Source organism: Corvus kubaryi, unplaced genomic scaffold (genome assembly GCF_017639235.1).
Source record: "Corvus kubaryi isolate FWS band 111438036 unplaced genomic scaffold, C.kubaryi_AGA036_p1.0 66, whole genome shotgun sequence".
Classification (NCBI taxonomy): Eukaryota; Metazoa; Chordata; class Aves; order Passeriformes; family Corvidae; genus Corvus; species Corvus kubaryi.
Genome location: NW_024582054.1, coordinates 16575579 through 16589000, shown reverse-complemented (window position 1 = coordinate 16589000; position 13422 = coordinate 16575579). Strand labels below are relative to the sequence as shown.

The window sequence follows — 13422 nt, the reverse complement described above, 5'->3', positions numbered from 1 at the left end:
CAGCATGAGAACTGGACCAGTGGGACAGTGGACTGTGACCTGTGAACTTCTCTACACAGTTTTTTTCTCACAGACCTTAAAAGCTTATTGGCAAAATGCTGCTTCAGGCATGTGGAAATATGTAACAAGCAGAAACTCGTCGGAGACCATGTCTCATAGATTTCCCAGGTATCAGTGGGTTTGGCTCTTCATATTTTCAGTCATGAGAAGCTGTATTTAGCTCTGACTAGTGCCTGGATTATGCCATGTGTTATATAGCTGAGGAGTATCTGCCTTTCAGTTAATCTTTTCTCCTTATGCATTTTGATGCCTTTCATTCTCTATGTGGTTATTTTTGCTTTGATTATATCCTGGCCTAAACAATCTTGTCCTGCCAGGATGATACTCCAGAAACCCATTCTGAACTACTGAGCTTTAATTTTGCCATCTTTTCCTCCCAAGAAAAGGATCCTGGAATAGCAACTGACCAGAACTCAGTGGTTGCAAGATAAATGATGAACACAAGCCAAAGGCTGCTGACCGAGGATTGTGTTCAGCCTGGTCTTGGTTCCTTCTGTCTTTCTCAATGTCTGCAGGATGAATACAGGCCAGCAGTGACAAGATACTGCTCAAGAGCAAGTCCTTATCTGTTATCTATGCTTCAAATGCCTCAGGAAAGAGTTGAAACAGACTTTCATACAGCTTTCATATTTTGTAAGGATTAATAGGAATAAAAGAAATATGAATGTGAGGTGTGATGAAAATTAGACCTGCTCATTTAGAGAGGTCCCCAGAATTTAGAGACTCCTCAGCAATTTGCTCTGCAATGATCCATTAGGCTGCCAAACAGACCCCAGCAGTAAAAGGTCCTTTGGTTAGCTATGTACAACACTATCTGCCAGAGAGGTGTCAAACATCCAAGGGACAGTCTTGGAAGTGGTGAATTAGACACACAATATTTATCAGCTGGTTTTAGTTTTTCTGTAGGGGTTGTTGGAAAGGTATTGTGACCACACTGGATTTTGACTGAGCTTCCATCAAGGTCCAAGGTGGGGTTTTGACAGACTGGACCCAAACTGGCAATAGCAGGGTGGGTAGGATCCTTCTCTAAGACGAGAGACATGAAACTCTGGTTGAGCTCTTGTGTAAAGAAGAACAGAGCTGAACTTAAGTTTCCCACAGCCAAGCAGAGGCCAAGTTACCAGCTTAACAGGCATTTTGGAATGAGTTTATCCTTTACATTTTTCACAAAGACTTTTGAGAGTTTTTGAGACATTCAGCTTAGAGATAATAACAGCTCTATAGTGCATGTATTTTTTGGAAAGTAGATTTTATTTCTTTCCCCACAAATCTGATTCTATCCATAATTTGAGTTAATTAATGTGCACATTTTAAAAGATTTTTTTTGTATTAGACAAAAGGTCAAGGGACTACCACCTCGTGAGGAAAAAGCTGTTTCCTGAGAAACAAGCTTGCTTCAGTATGTCTATGACATCCCTGCACCCCATGCAGTGCTCTGTCGTCGTGGCCAGATTAATTATGGACCCTAATTGGGAACAAGAAACAAAAGACAGAGTCTAGGGAAAGATGACTTCATCTCCCTGCTCATCTTACATTACTGTGCCACACAAAAAGATTGAGGCAACAGACAGAACAGCAAACAAAATTATCTACATAGAGTTTTCCCTTGGCTAAGAGGAAGGATAAAATGAGAAAAGGAACACTGTTCACCTGGAAAGTCACAAGAGCAGCTCTCAGTTTTCATCCTTTCCAGCCAGCATGTTTGTTTAAGCCCACACCTTTAAAAGTTTTTGTTCAAGCAGTTTGTCCTTGGGCTATTTTCTCCATCTCGTTCTGCTTTAGCCTCAACTTGCTATAAGCCTGGGAATTTTTAGCCTCTGTGAAAGAAGCTTTTTCCTACACTGATAGAGAACGCCCTGTCTGCTACATGCAGTTGTTACAACAAGGTGTGGGAGGGAAGTGAGGCATGGCAGTGTTGCATAAAGGACAGCTTCACGGTTGGCAGACTGGGGGGCGATTACAAAACAAATGTTCGGCTCTGCCATTAATTATCTAATTTCAGATGACTAGTACAGGCTCAAATTTGCAAAGGCCTAGGCAGAGAGGCTGGCACAAGTAAGGACAGCATGTGGCCATTCCTAATTTACTGGTTGTTTTGTTTTTTTCTGAGGAAAGACATTTAACCACTAACCACCATTCTGACTCCTTGCCTATCAACACAAACATATCCCTCTAGTAAGGGGCAGAGGTGAGGGCAAGGAAAGAAAACAATACAGGCTGAAGCAGGACATTTGGAAATACCTAGAGGTGTATTTGGCAAGTGGCACACTCTGTGTTGGTGAAGCTGGCTGTTTGGTAGGTAAGTTGGGTCTCCTTCTCCCTCTTTTTATGGCAAGAACCGGCAAGAACTTCCTGGATCATTAAGTCTAATTCCTGCTATCAGAAATAGACATATCCTGTTATTGCTGTCATAAATTTGTCTTGCTTGGTGTTTAAAAACAGGTGCTTTATTCCTTTCATTTTCCATCTGTAAGACTGCACTGGAATCTCGTATCCTTCCAGTGATCAGAAACCACGCTCGAATTTCTGTCCTTTGGTTTGAGAGAGACTCATGTCTGTGAATGAGAAACATAGGAAAATGTTTCCGAGGAGATTAGAAATGACTGGCTGACTGACTGAGTTCTTTAAAATGTGGTATGTGCTTTGCATTTAAAAGTTATCTCTATATTTACCCAGCCTGGAGTAAATCCAAAACAGTTCACTTGAGAGGACAAGAGGAAATCCCAATCCTAAAGCAGTTGGTGACTGAAGAGTTAACGGGACACAGTGGTTCCGCTGCTACACGGGGAGCAGCTTGGTGCATTTCTGCGAGGTGATCAGCTGAAATGTTTGGCAGTTTGGTTTAGTTTCGCCGAAAAAAATGCAGCTTTTTTTTACGGAGGAAGAAAACCCAAAACTTTGGGGGTTTTGTTCGGCGAAGTTCCGCTCCCGTTTCGCCGGCTGCTCCCTGCCTGTCTGTCCATCTCCCACCTCCTGCTTGCCTGGGTGTGCCAGATCTGCCCACAACCTGCACATTCCCCACCTCCCCGCCCTGCCCAGCCGAGAGGGGCGGGCTGGCCGGCGCGGGAGCCGGGCTGAGCTCCGGCGGGCTGGGCGCGGGCGCCTTCCTCCCCCGGCGCCCGCAGCCGCGGGACCACGGGCACGACCGGGGGCCAGCCGGGCACGACCGGGGGCCAGCCAGCCCCGCCGAGCGCCGAATGGGAGGGACCTGACCCCCGGGTGAGCGCAGCCAGGACAGAACCCGTTCATCTCGGCCGCCTGGGGGTAGGGTTTTTTTTGCATCGGTGGGAGGAGGAGGAGCGCATAAACTTCTTTCAGAAGCAAGGTACTGCAGCAGCGGGGCAGGTGCGCGCCTGGGCAGGCGGAGGGATGGCTGATACTACAGAGAGAGGAGATTGGGAGAAACATCTCCAACACATGAAGTCCAAGGGAACCTCCAACACGATATCATTGACTTGGGAAAGTTTTATTTACAGGCAGAGTTTGATGCTGTGAGCGCTACTGGTAGGATGAGGCAGAGAGTAGACGTTTCGTCCCCTCAGAACAAGTGATTAAAAAGGGAATTGTAAGTTGTATGTTTGCAACTAAATCGGCATTTGATGTCCTCCTGTGCTTTATTCATAGCGCCCACTGCACTGGTACGAACGCGCCGTGTTGTAGAGCCGAGGAGGATGTGGGGGAGGAGGGTGCTTTGGTTCGTGAACTTTCGTGGGAGGTTATTTCTCCTCTGATCAGACGGAGGAAAAGTTGGCTGTTTTTCTGTAGTAGAAGATAAAACGAAACATACGAAAAGAGCTATATTAATCTTCTCCAAATATTGCTGAAAGGATAATGGAAATCTGTGTCTGTGCCCGCTGAGGTGTTCAAGAAAGGGAAGGTTTGGAAGCAGGTTTTGCTGTGAGATTAACAGCTCTGAGCTGCTCTGTATAGAATTTCAGTGGGTGAGTGAGCAATTCAGATTCGTCAAGGCTGCTTTGTTAGGGGACTTGAGTGCCTCGGTATTTGTTGAAAGCACAAAGCAGTGCGTTGCCCTTGTGTATGCAGGAATAAGCAGCTGGATTTACACGAAAGTGTACATTGGGAACCGAGTTTTGAAGTGCAAAAAAGCAAAATTCAGCTAAGTTGTGCTCTATAAGAAAGGATAATCTGATGGAAAAAAATTTATTTCCTCTGTTATTTTCAACATCATTTAGTACTGCAATGTCAATATGTGTAGGATCATGTGTGTCTGAGTACTTTGAGAGCAGGTTGTGTGAGGACATCCTTGCAGACACGTTTATATTTGACCTGAGTATCAGTCTGGCTTTCTTTGTAACTTGAATTTTTCATTTTTTACAGCCAGTTCCAAGATGCTCAAATTGACATCAACACCTAATTTAGTTTTATTAATATTTTTCTGTGAGGGAGCAGCACTAAAATTCATTCAGCTGTTTTGAAATTCATCACACAACAGGGGAGTGAGATGGAGGTGCTTAAATAACCATTGCTATATTTTTTCCCATGCAGATTAAAAGTTCAAAAAGCTTTAAAGTGATAGCTGGAGCTTCTGCATATCACAAACCATAGCACAACCCTGACTTATTCCTGTGAGAACTAGAATAATCTCACCTGCCTAAAGTACTCCTGTGACTTCACTGAGCAGAGTTTTTCATAAATCAGGTCAGTGGTTAATTGCCTCTGCATGGTTTTTAATCTCAGTTTCTCCATGTTGCCTTCCAACTACCACAAATCATTTATTAGATCACAGCAATTTTTCTTTTATAATTTTCTGTGTAGGTGCTTACAGACTGGTTGTTCCTGAATCTCCCGCAGAGCCGATTAAATAGGTTGAGCTTTTGTCTTTTGCTGTGTGGTAGAGTTTTTATTCCTTCATATTGCTGTGAATCTTTTCTGAACAGTCCTCAGTTTTTCTGTGTTCCTGAATTCTGGACAAAACATCAGGTTCCACCAGGAATCAGACCCATACTACATACACAAGTGAAATTATTTCCCTTCTCCTTCATGTTTCTCTTCCTAAATACTAATATTACATTGGTTCCTTTAATCTCCAGATCACATCAGAGGTGATAATCATCCAAATCTTTTCCAGAATCACTGCTTCCAAAGGTGCCATCCATCCCATAATGTTGTCTACTTCCCTCTGACACTCCTTACCTGAGTGAAATGCCTCATTATCCCTAAGTACATACTACTGAACATACCACTTATGGTAAAACACCTTTACAGTCAACAGTAAATGAGGTGTACAAAATTATTTCCGTCTAAAAGTGTCTCCTACTGGCTCAATGTAGCAAGAAAGGTTCCCTTTTGCCACTTCAGCAAAATCACTGCTTGCAGGATACAGGAGTTCTGCTTTACATATCTTTTATCTGGTGCATCATGCAAGTGCAGACATCTGAGGAATATATTCACTCAGCAGTGAAATCTGCTTGGCATCTGGCCATCCAGGGGTAGGCAGGGCGATACCCCCTTTCCAGGTGGTCCGTTGTTTGGAAATGAATGAAGTAATGTGAATGAAAAGAATCAACCTGAACTTTCTCCTTCCTAAATTTAAGCTGAACTCCAGAGCTCTACCAAAGCTGGAAGCTGTTCACTTGAGCTTATTGTCTGTTTTGCAGCTGCCTCAGCATGTACAGGTTCCAGCTGGGACCAACAGAGAATCGCTGAAATGTTGTCAGGAATGCTGATCCAGGAGTCTCTCTGTCCTGACCTGAAGTTAATATATTCTCATGAGTGCTCCTCTTCTCAAGAAATTTTCAGCCTGCTTTGCAGGCCAAAAAGACAATGAAGAACACTCAGACTTTGGTGTACTTATATAAACTTACAGTTTACAAATTGTTGGAGTGGACAGCTGCTGCAGGCAGGATCCTTGTTCTTCCAACCAACTCAAAAGTAAAGCTGCTCTTGGCTTAAAAGGGAATTGCTTTGTCTGCTTGACGTTGTTTCCTCAATTTCTGTACCCAAGCATTACAGTGAATAAGAAGGGAAATAAGAAGGTATGAAGAGAAATAAGAAGATAATAATTGATCTTTTTTCTTTTTCCATCAAAGACCATTGAGAAAAAAGTGTTGCCTATCACAAAAGCAACCAGAACTTTTCAGTTTGGACAGTGAGACTCAGGTGTGGGTTATTAAAGTCTCCATACTCTAGAGCTACATGTATATACAGAGACTCAATGCTGAGAGCCAAAAGTTGGTGAAAGCATATAGGATTCCAGTAGCTGCCCTCCTGTTAAACTCTACCCTGTGTTTACAGAGGATAATGCTACCAATGATGTGTGTATTTATTCTTTGTGTTGGGAAAGTGTTGCCACTTCCATTGAACGACTTTCTAATGGTTCCCTACGTTGAATGCTGTGCTGGAGAAGGAGATAAAATACATAGAATAAGTCCTTGCTTTATGTTAAAGTTGCAAACCTTCCACTCAACATCCTTGATCAGCCAGAGTTTCCTGTGAAATGACTGTAGCCAGGGACCTCCCGTGGTTTCCCCACTATTTCTGGTGGACCCCGAAGGATGCCAGTTCCCGGCACGCAATGCTTTTAACGTGTTTGGTGCATGTTATTTCGATCTAGTTCAAATTCCGTAATTAGCGCCCAGGCTTGTCCGTGCAAGCCAGTGCTGCGGAGGAGCCTGTCGCGACCGCCGGCCCGCACGGAGCGCCGCTCGGCCCCGGCGCTGCCCTGCCCGGCTGCCGGGGACCCCTCGGGCCCGGCACCGCCACCCAGCCCCGGGCTCTGCGCGCACGGCCCGCGGCCGGGGAGGGGCAGCCCGGCGGGGAGGGCAGCCCGCTCACCCCGCTGCTGTGGCAACGGGCTGGGAATGCCTCTGGCTCAGCCATCCCGGGCCCCGCTCCAGAGCGCCTGCTCTGCAGACAGCTCCATTGTCTGCCGGACAGTTGCCTTTCCATCGGCTTCCAGCGGAATAGCCTCTTCCCGAAGACAAAAGGCTCGGCACAAAGAGACTGAACAGGCCTAAAAGTTTAAAGGGGAAAAAGATCCCCTTAATTTATGTTTTAACTGTAGGGGAGAGAGGAGAAAAATAATTCTGGCTTCTCCTAAGGGATAGTTCGTGAAGGAGGAGAGGGGTCATAACTAGGTTTTGTTGGGATTTGATAATTGCTTCCTGATGCATCCTGAAACTATTTGCAAGGAGACCGGCTCACCCACAGGACTGTGGCATGGTTTTTATCCCTGCACAGTCGGGCTGCTGCCATCTGACAGCTGTTCAGATCGTGTAATGAGAGATCTGAGTTTCAATTTGCTTCATGCGTGAACCAATTTTCATATCCAAAATCATCAGCAGAGCTGACCCCAAGAAACAGTTTTGTTCAGATCCAGCTCAGAGAGCTCAAGTGCAGATTTGCCAAGTGTCAATAGATACCTTGTTTTCTAGAGCTTCCCCCTTATGTTGTGGTGTGGTGATGATGGAGAAATTTAGGGGGGAGGATACTGCTGAGTTAGTAAATACAGGATTTAATCTTGCAAGCTGTCAGCATTTCTAGAGCCTTAAAATTCTGGTTCAAATAAACACACTCCCAGTACATTCTCTTTTCTTGTCTCAAGCAGAAACATGCTTTCATTAAGCCAATGTGAAGGCAGAATAATTCTTCATGACTTCAAGTGCTCATATGTGTGTTTCTGAACAAAGGCTACAAGAAATGCCATTCCACGTGAGAAGTTAAATTCAAACCTTAGCATAGGGTGCATATCCTTGTCCACATGACTGGCCTTTTTGTTTCCACCATTTGACCTTGATGTGGCCTAGATGAGCGGTACAAATCTGCAAACTGGAGAGATGCAGTGCAAAAGACCAGAATACATTACATTCCTAAATGCCTTTAGATATTTCTTCTAGACTTAGTAACCTAGTGGAAGTCCGCTGGTGGTACTTTCTCATCTGACAGCTATTTCTTACACTTTATATAAGTATTTTATCCACCATATCCAAATAGATCAGTGGACAAAAAACATTTCTCCCACCCCCATTTTCATAACATACTGAAACAATTTCGCAGCATTATCTCATGAAGAAAAAAAATCTCTTCCTAGGACATGATCGACTTAGTTCTTGAAATGTTAGAATAGACTGCTCACAAGTGAACTGAGCAGTAATTCTTGTCCATAGCAATGTTGTTCTTCTTAGGTAACCCCTGTCAAATTTCCTCCACCAATCAGTGCCACTATGTGAGATACTGCTTTGGGGTATTTTAATTACTCGTTACGTGTTGCCCATTTATCTGTTGAATGTTCATTGATCTTTTGTAGAAATACATTAAAATAGATATTTTACAATTTGAGTGCCTTTTGTTTAAGCTCAATAAAGTCCTTATTTTATTATCCCATGTTCCTCTTTCTCTAATCCCTGTTGTTTCCTTTGAGCAGACCTCGGTTCTTTCAGGACTCTTCTGCAAAATCTCACATGGCCCTTCAGAAAGCTGAGCTTTGTTTACAGGGCACAGCAGCTGTGGGGGCCCTGTTGTTTTCCTTCACATTGGTCACATTCTGTGCTCAGCTCTTGTCTCTCCGCCACCACCAAACCAGCTATGTAGTTTGGTGATAGAGGCAGTAAGGCTTCCTATCACACTGTCCACCCCTTTTTTTTTTCCTCCCTAATCTTGTCCTGTACTCTGAAGAGATCTGTTAGGTCCCTTCCACATTTCAAGAATGCAGAAGTTTTTCCATTTAGCTTTCTGTGGTGTATTTTGTAGAGGGATTGTCCTGACACTGTCAGAGCTCCACCCTGTCCAGCCGTTGTACCCTGCCTAATTTCTACTTCTAGTACCTCAGGACAGAAATTTTCAGGATTCCCTGTTCCTCCCCACTCTGCATTCCCATCAGAGGAATGGTGAACATCATTTGGGGATGAAATAGGACACACAACTAAGACTAGGTGATGATGAGGGTTGCTAAAACTTAACAATGAGAAAAGAAATCAGTGCATCTGAGAAGTTATTCAGGACTAGCATATAGAAATTTGGACCTTGTATACTCTTGTGTTTTGCCCCCAGCCAGAATCGTAGCTTGGACTGAAGATGCCTGTTAAAGATGGAAGGATGGGAAGTTACAATCAGCACAGAGGACAGAAGTATAGCTTTCTTCTTCACTTCTCACCACAGTGCTGTGATAACATAATGAGTTACATCTTTCCATTCTTCATGTGCAGGTCTCTTTTGCTCAAACTCTCACGCTTAACAGAGGCCCACACCTTTCTGTTCACTGTAATCACACCAGCGTGGTCCAGGAGAGGAAGGAAGAAATTGCTTGTTGGATCATTTCTGTTTGGCTGCTTCTGTGCAGTGACCCTGAACAATCCCACGTATGGTGGTGGCTACACACACACATACAAAAAGGAAAAACAAAACTCCAAATGACATAAGATAGGCAACAACCCAGTATTTGGTTCTGTTGATTTCCTGCAATTGTGAATAGCTGCACAACAGCTGTGGTTTTATGGTGGGAGCCTGGGCTGGTAGTGCTAGTAGGGGAGTCTCAGGCCTGGAACAGATAAGTGTGGAAAAGGGGGAATGGCCCCATCAATCAGAGCAATATATTGTAAAACGAGCCATTCTGTCATAACAGCCTCCCAGGCTGGTCAACAGCTGCCTTGACGTTGGAGATGACATGCTGATAACACCAGGGAATGATAACAAGACTCTCAGACTTGGGCAAGGGCTGTATAGCAGGACCATTAATTAAAATGTCTTTGGATGAACAAGCTGACAAGTTTTCTGTGTTCCACCCTCTTTGGGAGTCCTTTTGTTATATGTATACAACAGGTGAGCTGGGTCAACTCCGGTAATTTCCAATGTTGGCTGAAGTTGTTGATGGTACAGTTGTGCTTGTCAGACTGGCAGGGCAGACACGAACTCTGACTGTACAGCCATGCTTTTCTTAACACTCTCCAAGACAACCCCTGCAGCATTACTTTTTTGTGAGTGGGCAAAAACTGAGATCAGTGTCACTGTAAAGGAGGCTGAAGTTTGGTTACCAGTAGTGGGAATATTTCTTCTTACTGTGTCCTGTCTCTAAATTGTCTTGCTCAACATATATGCAAAACACATCTTTAAAGGCCTCAAGAGGTGAAAACCGGCAATGCAGCACCCTGACTCCACCCTGCAACCACCTTAGCAACAGCCCAGTATGAATTTTGAAGATAATAACAGAACAATAACCAAATAAAGTGGTGCCTATCTGAGTGTAACAAGCATATTTCAGGATCTGTTGCTGCAAGTATTTGCTTTCCAAGGTCTTGATAAGACTTTTTCACTTGCCTCCAATATTTTTTGGTGGAATCCTCCCTGCCTGTAAATAATGGGGGCACTACCCCGTTTCTCAGCCTGTGGGAGGAACAAACACGAGGAAGCAAGAGCCCAGCATTGCTCCTTGCAGTTCACAGCCAGGCCGGTATTTAAGCATTGAGCCTTAGCTGTTTACTCCAGTTCCTCCACCTTCCTCTTTGTTCTCATCCAGATACACATGCTTGCAACAGCCAATGCACAAAGAGCTGCCTTGACACACGAGTTAAGTTTTGCTCAGCCAAGGGCCACAGCTTCTACTGTCTCCAATTATTTTATTCCCTACAGGAGCTTCCTTGCTTGTCCCCTTTATCCTGTATGGTTCCTAGAAAGCCCACAAGCTTTCACATGACTTATGATAGCCTATTTATCAAACACACGTGACAACAGCCATTAACCCTTCCCATTACATCAGTATTTTTGCTTTGCTACAGATAGAAAACTTGTGGAGCAGAGGCCATAAACTGCTAGCTGAAGGTCACTTAGACAATCACATGGTTCAGATTAGCACCTAAGACTTTTGCAGCCCGTTCCTGTGTCATATCCTTTGCATCATCCTGCTTCTCAGGCACCTTTAATTAACATTTTTTGTTGAGGGTGTGGGTGTTGAGCTGGCAGGTGCATCTTCAGTGATAGCTGTGGGGGTCAGGCATTGCACATAGATCAGGCTGTCCTTTCTGTTTTCTCATACTATTTCCGGCCAGTTGCCTTCAGTCCTTTGTGTTATGTGTCAAAAGCCCCTCCAACATGAAAAAAAAAACCAAAACAAATTCAGATACACGTGGCTTTGTTACAGATCTTCTCACCTTTGCACTGAGCACCTCACCTGCTAGCTCATAAAACTTCCCTGTAGCCTGGAGCTCACATATGCTTTGAGCCAAGAAGAACTGGCCAAACTGGCTACTCTCCTTGTTACTCTCCTGCAGTTACATGGTCTTCTCTGCATTTTAAACAGGAAACGTTTGCATAACAAGCTACAGGGGTGAAAAGTATTAGCATTAGGCAAAAGTTGAGCACTGCTATCTTCCATAATTTATAGCTATGTATCAAGTGTGTTGACTATGAAACACATTTGTCTTTACAGTTCACCAGGTAACTAAATTATTAAAATATATAACTGAAATTGAAGTTTCGATAGGATCTTACATTAGAAATTCCTAAATGGGTCTTTGTGGTTTTTTTAAATATCACCAGTGACATAACTTGTAAATCATTTTGATACTGCTCAGGGTAAAGGTAGTGTATCAATATGAGATTACCTTGTGACCGGATGACCTGAGATATGTGGACATATCTGGCAGACAGGATGTGAGCTGCTGACTTGATATGATATAAAACTTGATCCTGGGAAATGCCTTGGGCACAGGAATGAGGAAGTTAGCGCTACTATTTTTAAATGCTGTGAGGAGCCAGAACTGTTTGCAGTAGTGCGTTTTGAAGATGTAAAATATCCTGTCTCTTTCTAAATGGTGTGCAATGTTTATTTTTGTAAGCAGTGGATTGAGCACTGGTACAGGCTTATGCAACATCCCTGTGTACTGACTTGGTTTTTTTTGCTAAAGAGTCAGCACAAGACTGAGCTGATAGTTAGGGTGACACTGGCTTCAGCCATGCATGAACTGCCCACCTAGGAATCAGAAAACCAGTTATTTTGCATTGACTACCAAGTTGTCATCAGCTGATGTTACCATTTGTGGTCGTTACCAGTACAGTTTCTGAACTGATGGACTGACAGTAGCAAACCCAGAGTGTTTCAGCCACTCAGCACACATGATGGTCTCCTGCTCTGGATTCTCCTGTGGCTATGGGAACATTTCTCACATTTATTCAGCAGGGCCAGACCCCATACCTATGCAGTACTGCAGCGGCCATTTGAATCCGTAACTCAATGCATGGGACCACAGAGTGTTGCTTTGCAGTCAAAGGTTATGCTGCTCAGTGGGACCCCAGATACTGAGCGGATCCAGTAGCTGGCACATTTCCACCTGCAGTCTGGCACTGCAAATGTCAGGCTTATCCCATGTGGTATTACCTCAAGCACTCAAGACAAAACTAACAAGGTCTGCAAACCTCTGTATTTTGTTACTGGTCCACCATATATTGCTTGAAAAATTATGGCATAATGAAGTAACATATTGTCTGTGTGTGAGGCATTTATGTAATTTCCTTTTGCAAAATAGAGCTTGTTCAATGGATGGTAGCATCAGCTCCTCCAAGATGGAGTGGGATTGTCTTTGCATTTATAGGGCTGACTACAGATTTATTCTGCTAGCTGAATATCAACTTCATGAAGCATCCTGGGCTTGCAGAAGCATTTCTCTTTCCTTATTCAGTCTCATTTCTTCATGAGGTCAATAGTCTCATCTCAGTGGCAGTTCCACTGTTGAAGGATATGCTGTATGTACTGTGTATTAAAATCAGAGAGGGAGGCAGACATCTGTGGAGAGAAGCAAAGTACAAACTACTCTGAGGAAAACTGACTTCATTTATCTTTGCCAGAGTACTTTTAAAGGAACCACTTTCGAAAAACATCGTGCGCGTCTTGTTCTTCTCATTTGCTCCTTGTTCTCCTTGTGGATGAAAGATGAAGTAGCGTGATTCATTCTTCTACAGAGAATCTGTCATTCTCTCATTGATCTCTCTGCTGGAACAGGTTCAGCTTTGTGTTTTCCAGCTCTGCTCTGTCCCTTCACACACAGGCTTTGCCTTGCCTACCCAAACTGGGAGTGTAAGTACTCCCATGGCAGTAATAATGACTTAAGTCTAGGGTGTAGTCACTGTCTTGGTAACGTCTGGGCTGAGCGCACCTTGCTGAGAACACAGTTAGATGACATAGTGGTAAAAATATGTCAGTCTTATCTATGCCATGTCTTCAGGGGTAGAAACGAAGGTGCTTTGTAATGAATCATGTAGGTGTGCTTGCTTGCTAAGACGTTTACTTTATAAATATACCTGTTTGTTTAATAGAAGCAAGGTCTCAGGTAGAAGAAGGAGGTTTTAATCTTTTCTCCACCACTTATGTGAGATCTGTTCACAACTTGGCTCTGATTATAAATAAATAGTATT

At 43.8% G+C, this 13422-nt stretch overlaps 1 protein-coding gene and 1 long non-coding RNA gene across 4 annotated transcripts in view; both read left to right on the top strand.

Annotated features, from left to right (window-relative positions):
- The window catches only part of STON2 (stonin 2), a 75768-nt gene that overhangs the window by 41098 nt on the left and 21248 nt on the right, over positions 1–13422 (top strand). The gene's annotated exons all lie outside the window — the stretch shown is intronic.
- LOC121673767 lies at positions 3296–8358 on the top strand. Its single transcript, XR_006019297.1, has 3 exons — positions 3296–3385; positions 4567–4719; positions 5679–8358. It is a non-coding gene; the product is annotated as an uncharacterized LOC121673767 (long non-coding RNA).